Below are 26,053 nucleotides of genomic sequence, written 5' to 3'. Positions count from 1 at the left end.
TAATAACATTATAACAGCTTCATAATGAGTCTGAATTACCTTTAGGTGCTGAGAACCAAGAGTTCCCAGTGGAATCATTTAGAAATAATACCCATTCGTAACATCCAAGAGTATCCACTGGGTAGGCACTCTTGGTTATAATGAATGGGGATTACTTCAGAATGAATTTAAATAGCGATTTAGGATGGATGATTTATTGAAGAGTGCGACGTAAGCACATTTTCCAAATGCCGTTTCTTTCATCCAGGATAACTCAAGTCTAATTTAAAAACAAATTTGAAATGAAATACATGGGTGAAACATGGTGTCTCTGTAAAAAAGAAAACTGTACGGGTTTAAAACTTGATCCTTCTTTAAACAAGATGAAAAGTGATATAAAATAAATTTGTGAGGAAAGTTGGTGTAGGCAAGAATTCCATTTGCATTGAGTAGCAGCCTTGCAACGTATGACCTTTCCCCATACTCATTGTGACATGTCTTCATTTGAGCTAAACAATATCGCTCTAAGTTTTGATATAGTGACCTGTGACAATACACGGAACAAAGAATTGGTAGAAATAAATGGATCTGAAATGACTTACCATTGTTTGCTTTTATTTAGCCAAAGCATGTACATGGCCTCAAAGAGAAATAGGATACTGTACAAGATAACATTAAAAGTAGGGATTTGTTTTTTTTTTAAAGTCAACAAAACAAGCAACTCTGTTGTGTTTTTCTAGACTCAGAGTAGTTTGTCCTCTTTTGCAATTGCAGATCAGCATGGCAAGATCCCTTCTCGTAGTTTGGTTGTTGAGAGGTAGCCAGCTTGCTAGGAGATTTCATAACATTCTAAAAAGATAACAAAAAAATATATAAGTATCATTTCTACAATTAAGTTACTTTCGATTTTTTTAAAGATTTGCTGCCTTTATAAATCACTGGATTCTCTTCCACGATAAAGGGCGCCCTATGAGATGTTTTTAACACGGCTTTGCTGATGGTTCTGGTTCACATTTGAACTTAGACCATTGATCAGATGGAAGGTGAAGAAAGAAAATATCCCTCTCTCAACTGTAAAAGTGAAGGGGCAAATTAAATTCAGAACATCAGTCCCAGAGTTTCAATATTATTGTAGAAAAACCTGATTTGTATCCTCAAGAGATGGGGGAATTTGAGGTTTCAATCTCTGTCACACACTGACCACATAGTTTGACAGCATTGTGTCTGTAATCACTGCCCCTCTAATATTCGGGATAAAGTACAGACGTACAAATGTTGAAAGCAGCGAGACTGATTTCCTAGTTACCAGAAGCTGTGAGCCACTCGATGTAGCCTGTGCAAACAGGGAGTAAACTACCTTGGGTTCAACTTATGCTGCATTCAAGAAGGATATTGGTGGGAGGTCCACTGTACTATGCTTGCAGCATGCCCGCCTGAAAAAAAAGTTAAGACTGCCCTTGCGACCAGTAAATTAATGCAGACAAGCAGGTGTTTGGACCAGGAATGCATCTGAAAGTCCGAAGTAAAGCTGGTAAGCACTGTGTGCAAATACCTCACAAAAATTATGTTTCACAAATGACGTGGATTGAAGGTGCTGCGCAACTGAAGTATCCTGTATGAGATTTCATCTAGGCCAAGAGCCCTCACTCACCCGAGGGTGACATGCTTCATCATGGGATGCTCTCCTCACATCAGGGCCGCAAAGCCACTGATGTGGGCTACAACTCTTTTCGGTTTAAAGAGGAGCCGAGGTGTTTTCAGGGGTGGGACCAGAGGTCCGGGTGGCGAGGGGCACAGTGCAATAAAGTGTGCTCAGTGCTGTCACCAAGAGTTCTGGTTTAAGTCACAGATTTCTTTTTTATTTGGAGAGAACTGACTGAAGGAGTAAAAAGGCAATACCAATCAGCAAAAAAGGAACACTGGTGCAATAATGTGAGCTGCTAGGGGACAACTTAAGCCTAAAGGTTTTATTACTCAAAACAAATGTTTAATGTTAGTTACTGTTTTTACATAAACAATTTGCAGCTTTGACCTGAATGTTCGTTACCAGAAGGGTAATTAGGTTATTTGGAATAGCTTACCAAATGAATCATCAATTCCCAGTTGATCCTTGGCTAATGCTCTCCTCCACACAATCATTTCATAATTAATAGGGTCCAACAGAACCTTCACCAGCTGCTGCATATCATCCTGCAGATAACAATAGAAAATATTAATATATATGCCATCATATATACATACTTTGAAAAATTAAAGTTTTTGTTTCTGGTTGGCTAATTGACATTTATAAGCACCATGTGTAACAGTGATTAAAAACTGGTGCATTAGTGCCAGAAATACGCATTGGCCAAGCAAAAATCTACTCCAGAACCAATTTCTTTTTTGCACAGAACCGACAATGTTTGTCAAAGCAACAGCACTGCCTGCAAATGACAAATAGACCACTGATTTCCACACATACTTCAACTGGCCTAGAATGCAGTAGGTGTTTTTATCATTATTATTTTTATTTTGAGGGACAACATTTGGTGCAGAGAAACTTATTTCTGAGATCTGCAGGTGAGGAGTACAAAGGGAAAGTACTAGTGAATTAGGTGTTTTGGGTTAAGTGGTCATAAAGTTGCTGCTACTCACTTGGTTTTAATAGATGAGTTTCACTTAACTTTTGAGAAATCATTCTTAGCTTAAAATATCCTTACTTTTGCTTGTATTTATATGAGCTCCTCATTCAGACCCGTAGCAAGGTAATCTTACGAACAGCTGTAATTTCCAGTAATAATTGACAAGGAGTTATAAATGATTTACTTGTATAAAAAAGTATTTTGTAAATAGGCACATAACATTGGGAATTCAACTTCTTTAGCATAAACAGACAGAATACGTGTACTTGATCAAATCAAATATTAAAGAAATCCCTATGTTTCCCTCAACTACACCCACACCATATTATGGCATATTGACTGGTGAAAATTATATTTTATTTTTTACACAGTCACCACTGTGTAGTAATAGTTAGGCCAAAGTATCTATACGAAAGGTATTACTTTCCTTTCTTGAATAACCTTTGTACCGTTTCATCCCAAAATGTATCACTTTGGCTTCATCGTGGAAAGGTATACAGAAATGACACTAAAATTGGCAAAATGTTAGAACTTTACAGAGAAAATCTACGTTTCGTTATTTGGTGTAAATCTGTACTGCAATTTTTAAGAAATTAGCCTAAAATGGAGAGCAGGATGAGCTGTGTCTTTGTGGAGTAATGCGCCCACTATAGGGGCCTGTACTTGACCTCATGGTAACATGATCAAGTGGTGGCGGAGGAGGATGATTATTAATATTGGGTCACAGGTACCCCGCAATCCATGTCTGATATGTCTGACAACATAAGTAAAGATGATCAAGAACTGATGAGTTTTTACCAAATCTATACTGGCCATGGTTACATTCAGATTCTAACAGAAAAAATACAGTAAAAATAAAAACAAGTCACCTTTTATGATCCACCGTAAAGTTGAGCATGTTTCACACATTACCGTTCTTGAATTTGTTATGGTAACCATGGCTGCTTGAAAATGCTCTATGCCCAACTAATTGACATTTCCTTAAGTACCAGATAAACATGCTATAATGAAAAGCAAAATAAGAGTTTTGTGTAAGGTGGCACCTTAGGTGAACACACAACAAGAGTAATAATAGGGGAAAAAAGTGTCATGGGATTAATTTCTGTGGGCTATTGGGCCAAGACAAAAACCACACCTGTAATGTAACTGGCTTTTAGTATATTATCAATCACTTACCTTTCAAAGTATCACTCTCAACTTATAAAGCTCTCACTTTCTGCCTGAAACAATGCACTTTCATATAGGGAACCAGCAATGCAAACAATTCAATAGCTGTCATTTCTACCAATAAAGGACAGTGATTTCCTCGAGGGTCAAAGAAAATAATTATTAGGCATATACATGAGGAAATTCTAAAGCAAAAACACAGAAATATGGGTAAATGTTGGACTTGGCCCTTTTTGGCAGGTTCACCCCTAAACTTTTTGCCTTTTCTGTAACCTGGTGTTGGTGGTTTTAGGCCTCTTGGCACTTTAGCACTGTGGTCCAGTCTAAAGTGCGTGCGCTCTCTGTGTACGTGTGGTGAGGTTGGTCTGCCCTCCCATAGGAATGCATTTGGGATTCCCTGATCAGTGTGTGTCAGTGGTATTTCATGGTATGGGAGGAGCAGAGTGGTCGAGTTTAGTATGTATGAAATGGTGAGAATAAATGCTGTGCAATGGTGTGCGCAGATTTATTATGACTATGGGAGAAATGCCACGTTTAGAAGTTGGAATTTCTGTGTGCTATGTGTCTGCCTGCCTGATGTGAATTGCATTTCTGGCTTGTGAGTGACAGGGGCTGGGAGGTGTGTGTGGCTCCAGGAGGGGCAGGGTGAGTCAGCGCTAGGCTGAATGGGACATCTGTACTGGGAGTAGTGGGAGAGGTAATCCCCTGACTTTGAATAGGATGGTGCCTGCCCTAGTGAATGCTGGCTCCGCCCCCTGTTGTTTGTCTGATGATGAGCCTCCACCTGACAAAGGGGAAGAGGAGCTTGGAAAACAAAGTGCTCCTAAACCAGTTGCATCTGGTTCCCCCATGCCCTGCACTACAGACAAAGAGATTTTGCGGTATAAGTATAGAGGCTGTGACCCCATGAAATTGTTCAGTTCTTGTTCTGGTGTGCTGTTCCTGATGGAGGGGACTTGCTGCTGCTGGGGCCCAGGAGGAACCGCCATGGGGGCTTGCCTCCCTGCTGGAGGGCCCTGTGTGCTGACCTCCCTGGGCCCTGCTATGCCCCAAGGACCTTCAGGACTTCTGGTTGCCTTTGCGCCCTGGGAACGCTAGATTCTAAAATCCCCCAAGAGAAGGAGCACGAGGGCTCCGCAGTGCTGAGCTGCCCATAGAGGAGGGAATCCTCGGAGTAGGATTCCCCCATGATGACTTGGGAGCGGGTGCCCACCCCGCTTTATGTTTGTTTTGGCCGCGTTGGGCTAGGAGGAGTGGGTACCCACCCCGCTTAGGAGCTTATGATGCAGGTGCCCACCCCGCATTGTTGCCCTAGCGGGAGCCCACCCCGCATTCTACTTTCGAGAAAATCACCGCCGCCGGCCCGAGCAGGAAGTCAGGCAGCGTGATGCCTGACGTGGGGTGGGACTTACACCTCCCCGAGGGAAGCCCCGCGACACGGAATCGCTGGAAGGATGGAGAAGTGCAGCGGCTGTTCGGCGGGGCTCCCATGGTGAAGAGAGAGCCCTGCATGTTGCCGCACTGACCAGAGGAGCCAGCAGCCCATGGTGATGGAGGCAGAGGGGGCCCAAGGCACATTTTTGGTGCCTGCCCCTGCCGCACGAGTGAAAGCCCCACACGTCTGGCAAGAGGAAGCCTCCCCCGAGAGGAGCAGAGCCCTGAGTGGGATTTTACTTATCTATTTTGGATGCCCCTTCCCCCTTGCTAAAGGGAGCACCCGAAGGACCGGCGCAGAAGATGAGTAGACGCCCAGAGAGAGTCTCGGTGAGTGGGGGCTCCATGGGTGACTGGTTGGTGCCTACCGAGGCACGAGGCACCATTGCGGGATGCTCCAATGTTGTTTAAAGCGCCCCAGTGGTGCCCCGAGGGCACAGATGTGCCAGGGCCCCTTCACTTTGTTCATCTCAGCTGCCCCGCTTGCAGAGGGCAGCTGCACCGATGGGGTAGTTTCATTTAAAGAGGCCCAGTGGGGCTGAAGGGGCGCAGATGTGCCATGGCCGCTTTAACCTGATTCCCAGCTGCGCCGCACCAGCGCGGGCAGCTGCAACGAGATGGGCATATGTGATAGAAGTCCCTGAGTGGGGGCTCAGAAGGCACAGTGAGTGCCAGTGCCTTTATTTGATTCACAGCTGCACGGCAAATAGCGTCAGCTGCAACGTTTAGGCCAACAGTTCTTTGGGGGCAGTTTGAAGGAGACAGAAGTGAGATACACTCCTGTGCCCCAGCACCATGGAGCACTTTGGATTCTGCTGCATTGGCAGCCGCCCTGACATTTGGGACATAGGGCATTGGAGCCCTCTAAGAAGGCCAGTTGGCCAGGGGGACTGTTAGGTTTGTAGAGCGCCAGGCCCTAATGTGATTTATGTGGTGCTAGACAATATGATTCATGTCCTGTGAGTTATGCACCTTGATTTATGCCTCTACTGTGTTTAGGCTAAAGAGGTTTGGGCCTAATATGTGTTATGCCTAATGTGATTTACGCACCATGATTTATGCCTCTAATGATGTCTATGCTTCTTATGAGGTTATTGCATAATGTGTTTATGCTGGTGAGGCCTAATACGTAATGTGTTTATGCTTAGGCGGGTGTCTAATGCTAAAATGAGAATGCTTAGGTCATTATGGTACCAGTAGTTACTGGTTGTATTTTACGTTTATTATATGTCCTACATTTACTAAGTTCAATTAGTGATGGTTATGATAGTGTTCCCAGTAGCCCTCTCAGGTGTATATAATCCCCTGTAGATATTGCCCAGTGCCTGCTGGCACAGTGTAAATGTGTGATTACTATCCTATGTATTTATGATAATACAAAGGCTATTTTTGATATAACCTTGTGTGGAGTTTCCTTTGTGGTGTGCCTAGTGTGTTGGTGCTGTGTGTGTGTTGCGAAAACGCTTTACACATTGCTTCCGGGATAAGCCTGACTGCTCGTGCCAAGCTACCAAGGGTGTGAGCAGTGGTTATCTTCGGCGTGTAACTCCCTTTCCCTGACTAGAGTGGTGGTTTCTGCCTGGCTTTGGCGCCTGCCTTAGCCAACCAGAAATCCCATGCATTTTACCCACCAACATGTAATCGTTTAATGGTAGATAAATTAGAAGTTCTGTTTTTGATGACTGTTACTGGCGACGCCAAAACGAAGAAGAAATCCACATTGATGCTGTTAGAGCAAAAAGAAGTTCATTGCAGACATTTTGGTAGAGTTGATTATTTTAACATAGAACTCTGAACATTACACCTGTGTGTCTAGATACATTAAGCACAGGGCATTTTATGTCCTTGTGAACAGGTACAGCGTGAATAGTCAGTTCCTAAGTATGATCCCATTTTTGGCCACCAATTGATAACATGGTGATGTGAAATCGTAGTTACAAGCTACACCCTCAACTGAAAATGTTTAGGGAGCTGTTTTGATGCTGTCATTTTACAAGTGGGTGAGCGTTCCATTGCATGAGTTCAAGATGGCGAAGGAGCAGAATATCTACAGTGCCGGGAACAATTTCAGTGTGGTTAGGAAATGCTAAAAAGCTGATCTTACGTTATGTGTGTGGAAGTATCTGGATGAATACCTGGGATGTCCAATGAGCAGCACTGAAGGCATGGATTAGAAATGTGTAAAGAATCTCATTAGTGGAAATCTAATAGCAATAGTAAGACATAGGAGTATTTCTTGGCAGATTGCATAGTGCTCTAGTATTAAAGTTTAAGTATTTGTCATGGGGGATAGAAGGCATAATGAGAAAGGTCAAGGTTTGTAAAGAGATGACAAAATTTAAGAGCATATCACACAGCTACCTATTATGTATTTTTACATTGCATGTTTATTCTGGGGTAGTTACTTGAAAAAACAGTTTATTTCAAAGTGCACCGAAAAATGAGAACTGGTGGGAATTATAATATTTAGGTTTTATCTTTAATAAATATTTTTTTCATTAGAAAAATAAAAATGATGAGGGTCAGTGGATTCATGCCATGGATGCTCTGTGCCTGCAGCGCTTATGGCATAGTTATAAATTTAGTGCATTTGCCTGAAAATGCTGTTTCAAGCTCTAATAGATCAAAATACTGGTAGATAATTAATTAGCCATGTAAGATGCATTTTTGGCTTCAGAAATTAGAAAACCTTGCAACAGAGTGGTTGGGGGCTGTTGTTACGATGATGAAATCCATATTTCACAGGCAACTGTAAAAAAATTGCATATTTTACAGTGCCCTACAATATATTAGCCCTTATAGCACATCTTTTTGTGCAATTGAAAAAAAAAACTGATTTTATATCACTGAAAAAAACAAAAGGTTAAAGTAACCTTATAGTTAGGTGAAATATTCAGTAACATTATGTTTAAACTAAAAAACACAGAAATTCACCAGTTATAGTTCTCAAAGAACTATAGCTCACTCCCCCGCCATGATGCATAGCGTTTTTATCAATAATTATTTGCAAGTGTTGCAGTGATCTTATCAATGATGGTTTCGAAGATGTCATGAGCAGTGCTTAATTTGAGCCAGGTGCTTTCCGGTGCTGAGCACCGGCACTTAATTGGTTTCCGGTGCTCGACACCTAATTGTCAACACCACACTTAGGGCAGTCTGCCTCAAGGTGGCGCTGCTCATGTAAATTAGAGATGAGCAGTATAACAGTTGTTTAGGAAAACAATATACATTAAAAAATTGCAAATACCTGCCTCCCCAGCCATTTCTGAACTGTTGCATTTACATGGGAAAGAGATGGTTAGTAGTTGTTTTGGCAGCGAGGAAACGGGCGATGAGTGGTGCAAGCTGCAGTGGCCTCCTAGTCAGTGCCCTGGCACTTAATATTTTACAAATTAAGCACTGGTCATGAGTGATATAATATGTGGGTTAGTTAGTAATGCTTGGCGAGGGCACAAATTATAGTTACTTGAGATAACTATAACTGCCTTATTTCAGTTTTTAGCATTTAAAACGTTACCTTGTTATTGAACATTTCACCTAACTATAACGTTACTTAGGGTTTTGATTTTTTTCCAGTGAATTTCTAGTGTTTTTTTTAGACTGTAAGTAATAGCCCTGTGCCCCGCACAGTCAGGGCCTGTGGCCAACCCACAAGGTGGCAGCCAACCCCACACAGCACACGGCCTTTCCAACATCACATATCTGATTGTGCCGTTGTCCGTGGGGAGCGTTTGTGGACATAGAATGTTAGCTCTGCAGATTGACATATTATGGTGTGCATGTTGGTGCAGATGATGTAGACAATTAGGGCCCAATTCACAGAACTAACTTAAGACAAAATCCTAAACTTACTACCATTTTGGTATTCACAGAAGGCACTTACTCATTTTGGTATTCACAGAAGGCACTTACTCATTTCGGTATTCACAGAAGTTAGGAGTCCTAACTTTAGGACTCCTAAATGCCTTCTGTGAATACCAAAAGTCTTAAAATTAGGATTTTTCTCAGTTTAGGAGTAGTAAAGTTAGGACTCCTAACTTTACTACTCCTAAACTGAGAAAAATTCTAATTATAAGACTTTCGGTATTCACAGAAGACATTTAGGAGTCCTAAAGTTAGGAGTCCTAACTTTACTACTACTAAACTGAGAAAAATCCTAATTTTAAGACTTTTGGTATCCACAGAAGGCATTTAGGAGTCCTAAAGTTAGGACTCCTAACTTCTGTGAATATCGAAATGAGTAAGTGCCTTCTGTGAATACTAAAATGAGTAAGTGCCTTCCGTGAATACCAAAATGGTAGTAAGTTTAGGATTTTGTCTCAAGTTAGTTCTGTGAATCGGGCCCACTATGCTGGGTGTATCAACATATGGGAGCATACTTGTGGTTCTGCACACGTAACACTTGGTGTGCAGTTATAAGTTATGCAGAGTGTGTTGTAATAAGGGAGAAGGTGAGTTCGGTGGCAGAAGATGTTACCTAATAAATAGGAGTAACATGAGGTTAAAGAGGCACCTTAATTCAAAATTGCCATAGCTTTTCAATTTTGAAGCACCGGTTAACATATTAGATATTTCAACTCCCCTTGAACTTTAGCTTCCCTACGGAATTGTATTTTCTCTCTCTCTATGTTAGCTTATGATGGTGGTAATCCTGTGGATGTATAGCGATCATGCTAACATGAGGTTAATTGTGTGGACATCTGGTTTTGCTTGTGTATGATGATGGTTGTTGTATAATGTTGATTGTGTGGACATATAAGGTCGATAAATGGGTGCACAGTGTATTTTTGTTGATGGATGATGGTGGATGTGCTGGTGCATGATGGCATTTATTTCGATGTATCCCAGTGGGAGTGTGGGGTATCTTGGTGGTTTTATTGGTGAATGACTGGGGTTGGCTTGACACAATAGTTGTTTGGTGGTAGTGTGACAGCAGTAGTTCCGATGCATTATGGCAGTTGTGTGCACTTGTGATGTTGGTGTGCTTTGGCAGACACAAGTGGTTGGGTGTGCATAGAGTCCTGTGTTGATGAAATAGGTTGTGTGGATGTATGATGGTGGACAAATTAATATATATTGCTTCAGGAACTGACTTAGGATGGTGGATGTATTGGTGTATGAAGTTACGATATTAGTTGTGTGGTCATAGGATGCTGGGTGTGTTCAGCATTTCGTGGTGTGTGGACATGTGGTAGGTTTGCTGATGTAGGACGGTGGTTGAATGGATGTATGAGGGTGAGTCTGTGGCCTCATTAAGTTGCTTGTTTTAACATAGGCTGTTGCTTTTGTGGTGGTATGATGGTGGATAATTTGTCACATGATGTTGGTTGTGCATGTGTTGGATAAGGACAGAGGGAGTGTGGATATGACAGTGGCTGAACCTTACCGAAGTGGGTTCGTTTGATGTAAGATGATGGTGGTGTGCAAATATAGTTGTGGTTGTGCTGGCATATGCCAGTGGTTGTATGGATAATCTAATCATAGTGAAAATGTAGAAAAATCGAAAATGATGGTGGCTGCAGACTAAACTGTAAACAGCAGCTAAATAGGCAGAACATGTGGGCCGTTATACGTATGCTTTAGTACATTAAGGTGCCGATTCCGATCCTGTAAACAAAATTACCGTACGACTCGTATCCGTATTTTTTTATGTACGAGTCGCACAAGTACCGTACAAACTGCCAAGTACGATTGGGACGTAAAAAATAACTACGAATAGTGTTGGGAAAAGTCTACGAGAGTGCGTCGGAAAGTGTCCACGTCCGAATATCGTCTGGGAAAGTGTACGAAAGTGAGCCAGACAGTTTCACTTACAAATCGTAAAACACAAGTCCGAGCACGCAAGTACGATCCCGACCGCCCGTCCGAATACACAATCGCACGTAAAAAGGCCCGTACGGAGCCAACGCAGTAGCACACATGTACACGGGTAAACTCATGCCCGTGTACGAGCTGTACAGCCCCCCCACACCCAAATATGTCAGCACCGTACAACACCCTGTCCGCACTGCACCCCAGGCCCGCAACTGTACGTGCCGTACCCTCCCCATGTACGCGCAGCACTCCCTCATGTACGCGCCGTACCACCGCATGTACGCACTGTACCCCCAGGCCCCCACCGCATGTACGCACCGTACCCCCAGCCCCCCCCCCGCATGTACGCACCGTACCCCTGCACCGCATTTACGCACTGAACCCCCAGCCCCCCCCACCGCATGTACGCACCGTACCCCTGCACCGCATGTACGCACTGTACCCACAGCCCCCCACCGCATGTACGCACCGAACCCCTGCACCGCATGTACGCACTGTACCCCCAGCCCCCCCACCGCATGTACGCACCGTACCCAGCACCGCATGTATGCGCCGCACACCAACACCGTACCCCAGCCCCCTCACCCAGCATCGCGTATGTCCGGATCGTACCTACGCGAAAAATACTCTTACAGAACGAGGACACTGTAAAACAGCACAAGGAGGGTCAATCCGACTCGCACAACAACACAAAACACGTCAACATGACAAAATACATCTCAAAGACTGACCTGGCACATCCAAACAGGCAAACAGAGGCCCCAAATCACAACCACCACTTATAACACACCCACCAAAATTCAAACACAGCCACACCCAAAAATGGACCAATAAAAAGGGCCCACACACACAACCCATGAGCCTTTGCAACAGATCCACTGCTGCCAGACCCCACTGACAAACAACCCCACACAACTCATACCTTCGCTACACCTTCACTCACACACCTTCACACAACCACCTCCACAAACATCCCCCTCTTCACATTCACACACACACACCCACAACCATCCAGACCCAGACCCACACCCCACACCATGCCCACAGACAAGAATCCAAAGTTCACCACGGCGGAGCTGGAGCTCCTTGTCAACGAAGTCATCAGAGTCGAGCCACAGCTGTTTGGAACATTGGTCAGACGGACCAGCATAGCTGCAAAATAAGCCATGTGGCAGAGGATTGTCGACAAGGTGAATGCTGTTGCGCCCGTCCGAAGGACCAGGCATGAATGCAAAGCCAGGTGGTAAGATCTGCGCAGGGCGGTCAAGAGGAAAATGAATGAAGAACATGCCCAGACCAACATCACTGGAGGTGGGCCGCCCCGCAGACCCGTACACTACCATCCCTGGGAGGAGAAGGTGATGGCCATGCTACCGCCGGTGGGACTACACGGAGTCAAAGGAGTCGCAGAACCTGGTGAGTACACAAACAACTCATGTAACTTGGGGGGAATGGCATCCACACCCCAACCACCAGAGGCGCAACTAGAGCCAAATTTCGGGGGAGGCTAAGACAAAATTTCGGGGGGGGGATGAATCTCTTAAGCCATAGGCAGAGTGGAGCTGCAGGGGCTCTTAAAGGGGTGAAACAACAGCGAGGCCTCATTAACATGCAAATGGTCTGTTAAAGACCTGTGAAGGTCTTGGGTGCGGCTGTGAGTGTGCCGGGAAGCTGTCTCATCCCGGGCTGCCACACACGACGTGGGGGGCTGAAGCCCTGTGAGTCCAATGGGTGTTGCGTGCCTGCCAACCACAACCAAAAACCACGCCCATGCCACTAACGTCACCATTCACCCATCACAAATCAAGGCAAGGCCATGTCCAAGGCTACAACAACCACAAACACAAGACTGGATGTCCGGGAGGCTGGGAGGGTGGGCCACACACAACACATTGTTAAAATGAGACGCAGACAACAATGTCCTCAGCCCATACGGCATCGGTACATACCCATGCACAATGCACAGGGACTGGCAAAGTACTGACAAGGTAGCTGACACTGGGCCCTGCTGTATGCAGCACAAGGCCCTCCTGGGACCACTGTACACCCAAACACCAACTCCACAAGCACAGGTATCTAGCACAGGAACTCACACACACTGTCATGCCAGCATGCACCATGAGGGGACACATACATCACCTGGGAGACCCAATGACAACTCACACTACACACAACAGCACGCCCGGTCACCCCCCCCTAACACAAGCACACCCCCCCCAGGGCAGACAACGGATTAACACACTCCCACAATGGACATGTGACACAACAAGACCAATCCAGAGCCAAGTAAGCATCAGAGCCAACTATCTACAGGTCACACACTCAGGAGAACATCCCAATCTGTCCCCCGCAACATGCCCATCCCCAAGTGGACACTGAGAGGAATGCTAGGGACATCCAACTACCTCGGTGAACTGTGTCAACTTTAATATGTATGAAACATGGATGTGGCATGAAACAGCATTAACATTGTCTCTCTCTCTCACACACAGGGCAACGTCGACGATCTCCCCCCAACACTGGGGGGGAAGAATCACAGTCCCAGGCACTGTGTGAAGACGATCCCACCGGCAGCGACGACTCTCACCACTCCGTGGATGACCCCGACCAACCTGGACCCTCTGGTGTACAAGCCCCTGCAGCACCTGCGTCAGGTACATCTGTGCCAATCCCCACCCCCATTCGTGCCACATCCCAGGAGACACCCAGGAGCCCTGCTCGCACTGAACAACACAGCCAGTCTGACCAGGAGGGACAAGGTTCTCAGGGCACCCAGGAGGAGGCAGGCAACCCTGCCTCAGGGGTCCCGTAGACCCGATGTGCCCACAACGGCAGGCCAGGCTCGTGTGGGCAGGGGTGGTGGGAGTGGAGGCAGGCGGAGGCGCGAACCTGACCAGCCAGCTCAGGACCCCAGTATGTCACACATACGCAACATCCTGGACTCATACCGGCATGACACCAGAGGCATGGACCAGGTCGTGTCCAGACTTTCCGGGATGCAGGGGACCCTCGATGAGATAAAGAACCTGCAGGTCGAGCATCATGCCAGTCATCAACAACACCAAGGACGGATGGAGGCAAGACTGGCTGAGCTCCTGGCGGTGCACAGGGACGTGAGCCAATCACTCTGTCAGATCGCCCAAAGCCTGGCAAACCCTCCCTGTACCACCAGGCGTAGACCAGCACCAGACACAGGGAGGGACGAGGAGGAGGAGGATTCGTCTGACGGAGCGTCCCTAACATCGTCAAGGCCTGCATCTGAGGGTCCCCGGAGGAAGGTGGGTCGTCCACGTAAAAGACCCTGAGAGTCAGCGGACCATCCCCATCTCCCAGGTCACCTGGCCTGACACCTGGCCCCCTGGCGCAACAGCAGCACCTCACCCAATGACATTCTCTGCCACATGGACTTGCTGGTCACAGTCTGACCAATGATGACCAACACTGTGGTCTGGACTCTGATGACTCCAACTGACAAGGATGCCATCTCCCCCTGTGAACTTTGGATTCTATTCCCCCGGTAGAGCACCTTAGCACATCTACCAAAAGACTCACCCCACCAAAAATAAATTCATATTGTTCTGCACGCGATGTTGCTGTCATTTTGCATTATTCAACGACATATGTGTGTGGAAATGTCTAACTATGCCTGAGTGGTGAACTAACTCCAGCCATCCATACCCTGGGATCAGAGTCTGGTACAGGACACACATGGGTCACAAGGTATCAGTCAATGTAGGCATGGAGCACAACAATCACCTGTGATGGCCTCTGGCTGCTGAGGGGGGGCTTGCTAAACTGTGCGGACAGACCGATTTGGGAGATCATCATCAAGGCGTAGAGGTCATGGCCCATGTGGAGGTACCCGGGGAGGGAGTCCCAGGTATGTGTGGCCACGTGGGAGAACAATGTCCTGTATGCTGGAGTACGGTGGATGTGAAGAACAGTGGCCAGAGCAAGGTTGGATGCACGGAGATGGCCCAACAGGATCTAGGATGACAGACGTACAAGGTTGGTTTGGGGTCGGGGGTTGTGGACTGCCTCCTGAGTGTGGGTGGGGAGTGTGGAGGTCATCCTGCAGCAGACAGTGATCCATTGCAGCTATCTATGGTGAACGGTGAGGTGGCTGGGGCGCAGGGTGTAGAAGCTGAGGTGTGCAGCTGTCCCCTGGAAGTGGACCAGTTACCTGGGAGTTCGGATGTACTTGCTCCGTAGAGGGCAGGGCAGTATATGAGACGGATGTTGTCATGGACCTGGGGGATGGTCTGTCGTAACTTGTAGTGGATCAATCTGTGGATCATGTGCATAATGCAGAGGGCGTTGCAGCATGAGGTACAGATGCTGTGGACTAGCATGGCATATGTGAGCGAGCCAAACATGATGCACACCATCTCGTGTGTGTGGCCACTGGGTGCTTGTGCAGGGCCCGCAGCAGCAGGCGCCATCTCCCTGAAAAATGCCCCATTTTGCACACAAAGACTAGGATGTCAGAAGGACAACTGTAACAGGCGCGTGTGTAAAGTAAGGAGTGTCCAGTGTCACATGGCACACCCAGAGACAATGCATGCACAACCACCAAAGAGCTATTACACCGGATCAGGAAACTGAAGGGCGACCTGCGCACAGGAGACACACCCTCAGCAGCTGGTGATGGCCCATTGTGTGGTCGACCTTGCTAAAAAACATACACGACCATGTACTTCATGCCCAATAGAGAGCCTAATCCATGAGCAACTGCATGCATGTCGCTAGACTACACATGGACTCCTATGCATTATCGACAGCAAGTATGCCAGAGATGCCGCATGCCAAGTGGCAAGAAACCTGCATTGACAGAGACGAGGCACCTTGGAGTGTGACGAACACCTTTATTACTCAGCCTCACACCAATGGAATTGCATCCATTGGAACAGAATCACAGGTCATTCGGCTGACCATGTGTGACCTACACTGGACACCCCCTGCAACACACAGATGTGGTAAATCCTACTGAGCTGGCACACAAGTGAAGGGGTTGAGCCTCACACCCCTTGCTGCACACGGAGAGTGTACAATTCCCCATTGAGCCTCATATGGGGATGTCCCACACCATGTCCACCATTGGCATCCCGTATGTTCCTGAGGGACGTTATACACACATTGATGCCTTCATCAGAATCCACAATCCATGACAGATGACTGTCAGGAAGGGTGAATATCAATTTATGGGAGCCATGCAACACGTCAGGTGGCCCATGGTGAGTCAACATGAATGCACGGTAACACAACATGCACAGGAGCAGTCCCCACATATCACAAACACGTACCACCCACAAAACGCCGTGCTGCACTCCTTGTCTGTGCATGTAACTCTGATCCAGCACACGTTGCAATACTCATGAAGAATAGCAGGAGTGCAATGATGACATGAGCAGACGACAGCCGCAAGAACCTGGGGAGGACAGACACACAACAATTCAGTGAAGAGCTAGTAATCCGCAGACATGTACATGCACTCTACAGGATTTATGTTGTCACCATGCTAATAATGAATTTTGTGTACCCGCTAAAATTTGGGGAATGACATCATCACTTGAATGACACATCAGAACCCACCTCCAAGTCACTTAGCACACAGTCAGCTCGACACACACATTGCAACACATGCCACACAAGGCTCTAAGCGTGCACACTCAGACACAGGGACTCACCATCATGAGAAGAAGTTGCGGATAAGCTGACTCCGGATGTCCTCATCCTCATCCTCACTTGCCCCGTGCCCGAGCCCTTCATCCTCCACGGGTGGATTATCCTGCTCATCCGGATCCAGGATGAGTGGCACGGCCTTCTCCACTGCCATGTTGTGCAGCATGCAGCACACAAGGAAGATTTTGCAGACCTTCACCGGGGCATATGGGAGTGCGCCGCCGGTCTTGTGGAGGCACCGGAATCTGCTCTTCAGGAGTCCAAATGTCCTCTCAATCACGCGCCTCGTCTGCCCATGGGTGTCGTTGTACCGGTGTTCTGCAGCTGTTCTGGGGTTGCGGAGCGGCGTCATCAGCCATGGCATGTTGGGATAGCCAGCATCCCCTACATGGAAACATCATGGACAGAAGTGGGTCAGGAGAAGCAGTAAGATATTAAAATGCCACTAAATACAGGACTACCAGAGTATACCCACCAACAAGACATGCACGTTTGTTGCGCAGCTGCAGCATCATTTCAGGCACCCTGCTACACCTCATGATGTAGGCATCGTGTGCTGATCCTGGAAAACGGGCACAGACATGGGATATCATCATGTTAGCAAGACATACCACAAGGGCATTGATGGAGTGGTAATGTTTGCGGTTACGGAAGGCTACCTCCTGTGCGTGTGGTGGTACCAAAGCCACGTGTGTCCCATCAATGGTCCCAATGACATGGGGCATCCCTCCCAGGGCATAGAACTCACCCTTGACACCTGTCAACTGCTCACGAGTTGGGAAATGTATGAATTCATCCAGGTGTAACAACATGGCCTCTAACACATCATGCAGGACACAGCTGAACATGGTCTGGGACATGCCACCTACATCAGCTATGGTCAATTGAAACGTACCCATGGCATAGAAATGTAGGGCTGCCATCACCTTCATCTTGGCTGTCAGTGCAGTAGGATACCTGTGTAGCGGTTGGAGGTGTGGTTCCAGCCTTGTGGTCAAGTTGTCAATCAACGGTTGGGAGAAGCGGAAGCGGCGTATACAGTCATGTTCCCTCATGGCAGCCAAGTCTGGCATTGGTCGGGGGAGAGGCGGTGCCCTGCAGAATTTTGGAAGGAATAACGAAGATTGAGTACAGCACTACACCACTGTCAATGAACTGAGCACATGTTCAACAGCTAATACACATATGCTACATACAGAGTCTGTACTGTGCAATGCATCCAGGACACGTATGCCTGCCAGGTGACACCCCTACCAACAGTCAGTTACACACGTGGGTGCTGAAGGTCAACATGACATGCCATGGAACTAGCTGTGGGCCAGTGTAAGTGAACAGGCAGACGCATTACAGAAGTGACAGACAACCACATATGTGCATGAGAAGGATGTTTCATCATACAGACCGGTTGCGGAACACTAGAGGCACAGGTCACATGTCCTTGAAATAGGACAGTCCACAAACCTTGCCATGAAGGGGTACATGTCAGGAATGATCACACATACATTGAGACTACGCATATATGTGCTTGTCTCGCAAGTCCATGTGCGATGCATACATACACCCGTTACGTCTGATTCCACATGTGGCCTGGTGTGCGTAATAGTGTGCCATGCCCATCGACACGCACACACATGTTGGATGCAGCAACAGCAGATGTATGTCACGGAACAACTACAGCAAGTTCATGGGAACACATGACACACACATGACATAGTCACATCGTGCAACGCCGGTAGTTACATGTCAGGTGTCATAATCCGTGTCCCTGGCATCAGGGGACAGTTGCGGGTGTAGGTGACTGTGCCATGCCACTGATGCAGTGCTCGACTGTCCCCAGAGAGTAGCTCCTCTGTATCAATTGATATCAAGTAAATTTCTGTTGTGTCATGCTCCCCATTGTTTCCCAGTGGCATGGTGGTTAAACCAACTGTGTGGTGCAGGGCCTACATATGTTTGTAGTATTGTAGATGTCACTCATGTTGCTGTTCATGCTATGCGCTGTGTCCTATGTAGTTTGGACTCATGTGTCATATGTATACAGGTGTCTAATCATTTCCTGTCTCTTCACCTTGCCGACAGCATCGTGGGGGGAAACCGAGGGAGACACTGGCACGGACGTGGGGGAGGGATCCAGCACCGGGGCCACCAGTGCTGGGGAGTCTGGCGCAGCAAGTGGCACGGAGGCCGAGGGGAGTCAGGCGGAGGACCTGTCCAGTCCCATCACCACCCTCCCACTTGCTCGGGTCCCTTGTGTCCGTGCTAGGCGACAACAGGTGCGTGAGAGACGGCAAGAAGGTGTATTTAAAAGGTGAAGGGTGCACTTCCACTCCGGATCATTCTGTGGTGTGTAGGCAGATTAAATTGCATGGTGCTTCTCATATGCACGCTCATGATTTAGCTTCTATTCTGAAGTGGATTAGTGTGCCAGTTATGACCCCGTCTTGTACGCTGCTTGATAACGGTAATTATGTGCTGTTCAATGATGAAGCTTGCTGTAGGATGCTTCCGGGAATTCCTCACATCGTGACTGTATCACTACGAGTGGTTTTGGGTCATTACGTCCTTTTCCCACCCCCGCATGGCCGGCTCGATGTATCCATCTGGCCTTCCATTCCAACCTTGAAAGCAGAGTTCAACAAGATGAGCAGAATAAGGGCTCTATTGTCTCAAAAACAAGTCGTGTTGACTTCATCCAGAGAAACATTTGTCCTTCACGTAGCTCACACGCGCACAGAGGTGCAAGCACTTTTGGACACTGATCTCCCACTACATATTTGGGACTCGGATTCAGACTATCTTTCATGCCTCGTCAACAAGTTGCCTGGATGTTTTTTTCTAAATTGTGTGATCCGGCCTCGTGACCTCCTTCCATACTCTGTTTGGTGTGATCCCCGCATTTCATCATTCTATTTTTTCTAGCGTCTTCGGAGGTCTCCCTTTGCTTCTCGCACTCGTGGCTTGGGTGCTATTATTGATCTGTGGCTTCACAACTTGCGTTACAAGACAGCATGCACCGGTTGCTCCATCTTCGGCAACAGATGCTTGAATTGTACGGCACTCTGCTATGGATTGTCCTTCCGCTTTCCCTTCTTTACCTGCGTGCAACCTGTCTTTCATTGCCTAGATTGTCCATTCGAATGGGCTCTGGATTTGTGCCTGTCTAACTCGGAGTCTCCTGACCCGGATTATGATCGACTGACGAGCCCCTTAGTGGCTCATGAGTTGGACTGTTCTGGCGTCAGGATTATGGCCTGTGCTGCAGCACATGGAGTCCTAGGGAATTGGGACATCGGAACGGCTGCAACTGAATTCTTATCCAGAAGTTATCTTGATGTCCCCACCTGTTGTCCACAAATGGTGCTGGATGCCCCGATTGTTGAGGAACACGTGTGTTCTTTCCCCCTGCTGAACTGGATGGCAGATAATTTTGCGGAACGTTCTAATGATTTCCTCTTGGAAGCTGTTGCAACTTATTGTGCTTATACCTTGATGGATTGACTTTAGCCCTGCTCATTTCATGGTGCAGCCATCGATGTTATCTTTCTTCCCCTTTTACATGGTTCATTTCCCTGCACCATTGTTCATCATTGACATTTATTTTCTGACTTTTTCGCTTCCCTTCTATGGACTTCCAGTTCATGCCCTTGGTTCCGTTCTATCAAACTTGAACTCTGCGTTCTCGATTTCGCGCCCCTAGTGGTTAGTGGTACGAACAAGGGGGGGGTGTAGTCATGATTCCTATCTTCCTATGTACAATGCTAAGCTGGCACCACCGCGTTAGTTGTTAGTGAGCCATCTTGCCAATTCTGCTGCTTTTGCACGCGACACTGTAGTTGCGTGTTATCAATTTTAAAATGCCTACTCGAGTTTGCTTCACATGAGGACTGTCTGTTGTTTGACATCCTTCACAGTGAGCAGCGAGCTTGTACTTTACATTGTGTACACAAACAGTCTGGGTGACTAGACGGTGCATGTTGTTGTGTGCAGGTTGATCGTCCCACTATTTAGCCATTACATGCACGCAGCTGCAGATACCTGATAGACGAATGCTTGCCATATTGCAGTGCAGCACGTTTGAGTTTCATTGTGATGGGGAACTTTCGCAGGAGAAGAGACTAGATGATCCTGTGATGTGATACCACTGAGCTGATCTGTACAGTGGGGGGTCCCCCGTTCAAGCCTAGAGACCTTCTATTAGTCGAATTATACTACTATTGGTTTACTGGCGACAGGAAGGTTGCTGTTTCCACTGTCATTTTCTCATGATTGCTCCTTTCATTGTCTATGATACTGCAACAATGCTGATGCTTATGAACTTAACCATTTGTCTGCTTATGTTAGCCACAGTACTGCATCTTAGGACGCGAGGTTCATTGAATGAACTCTTTCAACTTTACCGTGTCTGTGTCTATTCTGTTGTGGACTGATCTGAGAGTAATGACGAACAGGTATGTCTGATTCCCACCATTCCTGAGAATATTGTCATGCGCTTGTTCTGGGTTGTCTATACATTGGGACCGCCGAGCTCAACCTCGGTTAACGAATGGGACACTAAGTTAGTCGGATAAGGGGTTCTGAGGGGAGTTTGTGGTACACCAAACATGTCTCCTTCGTACCAGGCACCGCACCCCCTGCCCCTGTCTCACCTGCTGCCGTCAATGCAGAGTCTGTGGACATTCAGCGCCAGTTGCAGGTTGGTCAGACATCGCTCCTGCGTGTCCTCCATGGCCACACCAGACTGCTGACACGGATGGTGTCGTACATGGAGGGCATGTCATCAGCGATGTCTGACCAACAGATGTTGCTGAGGTCCATTGACTCGTCACTGACGGCAGCAGTGGGTCTCCTGCAGCGCTCCGTCCCCCCTACCCCGGCACCATCAACACTTACCACTCCCATGCCTGTCCCATACACACCCAGACGTCCCCATACACGCACCCCACCAGACACAGGCAGCACCCCACCTGGGACGGCCAAGCGCACACCTCCTGTCACGCACACACAGGGGGGAGAAGGCAGAGGCACTGGGTCAGGGGGAAAACAGCAGCCACGCTGTCATAGTAGAAGTCCGCAGTCCTCCCGACCCACTACCTCCAAAACCACTCCCCTTGGCTCTCCTGTCCAACAGTCGGACAGAGAGTCCTTCATGGCCAGTCCGTCCCCAGCCCCAGTGAGACACCACCCCGCAAGCGTTTGAGGGATTCCCCGGGCAGGGTAGTTGATTGCCCCCCCGTCCACACACTCCCCCAGTTGTGCTGCGACCCATCCCTCTGAACCCCCCCCCCCTCCTTGGGGCCTGTGGTTCCTTCGGGTGCAGGGGAGACACTGGAAGAGCTTGCTGCCGTGTGCAGCGCCATACTGACCTCCTCCTTTGGCGCTGCCCCACCCCCTGTGGTGGAGTCGTACGTCCCTGCACCCACGACACCTACCCGTGCCCCTCCTTTCCCTGCGGTGCCTGGTTCTTCCCCCCCCACATGATGCTCCCTACTCTGTGGATGATATGGTACAGTGCACTGTGCAGGCAAGCTATGGGAGACGCGTCCCAACGTGTCCCCCCCAGGACTTTGCACCTGGCGTCGGCCATGGGCTTGGTGAATAGTGTACTGTAGCTACTTTTCTTCGAAATGCTGAATGTGGTTTTTTGTTTTTCCTTTGCACACTATGGCTTTTCTGGTATTGCTGTTGGTGCTGCTGCTCTCTGAGTTGGGGTGGTGATGATGTGTTGTGTGTCTGGGAAATGTTGTAGTGTGCTGCTCATGGGGTGGACCCTGGTATCTGCATGCCGTCACAAGGTGACTGCATGTATTCTTAGGTCATGTTAGCTCTTACTGCATGGTGACATTGTCCCACGGTGTGTTCCTTACTCTGTGGCACCTGCCATCTTCCCTGCAGGGTGTTTCCCAATTGCTGTGCTGAGCTGTGTCAACATTTCCACGGTGTGTGTCACATCCCTTCGACTTTGGCCATGCATGCTCTGCTATGTCTCCACCTGCATCGTTTGTGGCATCCTTGCTGGACACTGTACTTGTGTATGGAGTGTATTGACATGACTTCATGTGGACATTTTCCCTTTTCAGCACTATGCATGTGTGTACTCCCTGCCTCACACACATGTGTTACGTGTTCTGCGGGGTATTTGGGCACCTGACTGACAATTGTGGGCATTGTATCTGTGTGTACTCCACCCTTTTCCTTCCATGGGAGGCTACAACTTGTTGGCTGCCCCGGCACCTGTACATTCCTATCATTCCTGGAATGTGGGTGACAGTGTGTGTTCCCTTAGGCTCTCTTAGTTTCGTGGTGTTTGACATGAGGATACTGTCTTGTTGCATGATCTCAGTGTGTGTATTGTGCTGCCTCCGCCAGGGGTGGGTATGCATGTGTAATTTGTCTTCACACCCACATGTGGTGTGCCATGCAGTGGGGGAAGGACATCCATCCTCATGGGAGTGGGACACTGCAGTCAGTGATGTGTTGTCATGGCAATCTCAACATTGTCGCACATTGTGTATGCCTTCATGCACCCATGGAGTTTTGCTCATCGGAGGGTGATGTACCCACCCCCATGGCTCTGTCCACTGCTGGGGGTCCTCTAAACCCACCCCTCATATGTCTGGGCACTGCTGGGAGTGATAGGCACCCACCCCTCATATGTCTGGGCACTGCTGGGAGTCCTCTGCACCCACCCCTCATATGTCTGGGTACTGCTGGGAGTGATAGGCACCCACCCCTCATATGTCTGGCCACTGCTGGGAGTGATATGCACCCACCCCTCATATGTCTGGCCACTGCTGGGAGTCCTCTGCACCCACCCCTCATATGTCTGGGCACAGCTGGGTGTGATAGGCACCCACCCCTCATATGTCTGGGCACTGCTGGGAGTGATAGGCACCCACCCCTCATGTGTCTGGGCACTGCTGGGAGTCCTCTGCACCCACCCCTCATATGTCTGGGCACTGCTGGGAGTGATAGGCACCCACCCCTCATATGTCTGGGCACTGCTGGGTGTGATAGGCACCCACCCTTCATATGTCTGGGCACTGCTGGGAGTGATAGGCACCCACCCCTCATATGTCTGGGCACTGCTGGGAGTCCTCTGCACCCACCCCTCATATGTCTGGGCACTGCTCGGTGTGATAGGCACCCACCCCTCATATGTCTGGGCACTGCTGGGAGTGATAGGCACCCACCCCTCATATATCTGGGCACTGCTGGGAGTCCTCTACACCCACCCCTCATATGTCTGAGCACTGCTGGGAGTGATAGGCACCCACCCCTCATGTGTTTGGGCACTGCTGGGTGTGATAGGCACACACCCCTATGTATGTGTCCACTGTCGTGGTACGAGCTGTACCCACGCGCTGATGGCCTGAGTAGGGCCCGTACCCCTACGGCACCCCAACTTTGGGGGTGCGGCCCGTACCCATGCCTTTGGGACGTGGGTACCGGCCGTACCGCCATTGTTGGTGTGATGTAGGGGTAGGCGTGGTATGTGCCATACTCACGCGCTGATGGCCTGGGTAGGGCCCGTACCCTTATGGCACCCCAACTTTGGGGGTGCGGCCCGTACCCATGCCTTTGGGACGTGGGTACCGGCCGTACCGCCATTGTTGGTGTGATGTAGGAGGGGTAGGCGTGGTATGTGCCGTACCCATGCGCTGTTGGTGTGACGTAGGCGTTGTACGGTCCGTACCCACACTCTGGAGGGCGTGGGTATGTCACGTGCCACCATTGTGGTGGTGACGGGTACGCGTCCACGTCCACTTCCGTTGTGGCGGGACGTGGGATTGGTGGACACGCCTCCCGAAGTGACCAGACCATGGAGGTAATTAATGTGCATGATGTTTCAGTAATTTGTGGGGTGTGGGTTATGTTTCCTGCCCCTTGCACACACACACACCCCCCCCCCTTTGCCCCTGGGGGTTGTTCTGACCTTCTGCGGCGTCTGCGTCAGTTTCTGTACACGAGGTGGTAGGCTATGAGGGCCGGGATGACGCGTAGGTTGGGGTCCATCGCTGTCCGTCGCGTACCGCTGCTCCTTGTTCGCGTCGTCCTCAATTTCCCTGCAGTTTTTGGCTCCCGTAAAAACGGCTGCGTGCGGAGTGACGTTGGCACGAATCGTACTTGCTGGTCCGTAGAACGCTGCCTGACTCCGTCCGGACGTCGCGTATGCGCCGTCCAGAATCAGATTTGTATGTATTTTTTTGCCGGTCTGTGTTTTTTACGACTCGTATGGAAATGGTGTTTCTGTGCGAATCGTACTTGCGAGTTTGTAAGGTGTTTTTCCCGGGTACGAGTCGGACGGAAAAAACGCTCCTTACGACCATTCGTACCCGGGTTTTACAGGATCGGAATCGGCGCCTAAATGTATTTGTAGGCAGCGCAAAGACCCACTTCTGTAACTAATTTAGCTGAAATCATTAAAATATGAACATTACGACAGTGGCGAGAAAAAGCATACCCTGAAAGATTACAGAAAGTATGGTAATGGACATTTCAGGCAGGCTCGATGCAAAGAATGGGCAGATGGGTCATGGGCATAATGGGACTCAGACAAATGGCCTACTCCTGGCACTTACATTAAATGGAGAACGGGGAAACAGATTTTTCCTTCCAGAATCCTGTGCTGCTATGGCACTCCCAAGGAAGTGGCAGCTCTTCAGACCCAAATATAGGCTCCAACGAGGGACAGGAGATCAGGCTGGCCGTAGTTTGGTCACAAAAGAAGTCACAACGTGTCAATCAGTGTTTCTTAAAAGAAGGGACCAGTGAGTGTTGAAGACAGCTGGAGTCTGCGGTGACTGCTTTTGCTTTGCTCTTTATCCCTTACGCTTAAAGCTAAATAGCAGCAGAACCATATATATCTTCTTATCTAAGAAGTCACTGCTTGAGGGGCCGTGTTCTGGCCGCGGAGGAAGATGGCCGCCTAAGCTGTAGGCTTCGCCGGGAGAGGAGCCTTTGATGTAAGCGACGCGCTTACCTACATCGTTAAGCCTGCAACTTTGGTGAATTTGGCTTTGTGATGAACTGCAGAACCATTTTATGAGCAACACGGGGCTAAGCGACGTTCACAATGGCATCCTCTGCTGCGACGGAGTCCTGAGGTCAGCCTGACGTCAGCCGGCCTCCAACACTTCAGGAATCCCCGGTTCTCGCATGCGCGTAGACCGGTATTCCTCTCACTATCTCCGCCCCATCACAGCGTGTTTCCCTGATGTGACTGAATTTACGGGCGGAGTCATGAGAACGAGCACGTTTCATGAAGAAGAGCTCCAACGTTACAATTAGCTCCGCGGCAGTCCCGTAAAGAGGATGATATTACTACAGTGGGGAAAATTATACTGTTGCCCTGCATT

General features: G+C 48.4%; 1 long non-coding RNA gene across 1 annotated transcript; it reads right to left on the bottom strand.

Annotated features, from left to right (window-relative positions):
- Nucleotides 1–646: 646 nt before the first annotated feature.
- On the bottom strand, nucleotides 647–25,816 carry LOC146860375 (uncharacterized). The gene is made up of 3 exons (XR_014979144.1): nucleotides 25,277–25,816; nucleotides 2,061–2,169; nucleotides 647–828 (listed from the first exon to the last, which is right to left on the bottom strand). It is a non-coding gene; the product is annotated as an uncharacterized LOC146860375 (long non-coding RNA).
- Nucleotides 25,817–26,053: the final 237 nt, after the last annotated feature.

Source organism: Triturus cristatus, chromosome 3_1, assembly GCF_964204655.1.
Source record: "Triturus cristatus chromosome 3_1, aTriCri1.1, whole genome shotgun sequence".
NCBI lineage: Eukaryota > Metazoa > Chordata > Amphibia > Caudata > Salamandridae > Triturus > Triturus cristatus.
The sequence above is the reverse complement of the archived record's forward strand: the minus strand, read 5'-3'. Positions and strand labels throughout refer to the sequence as shown.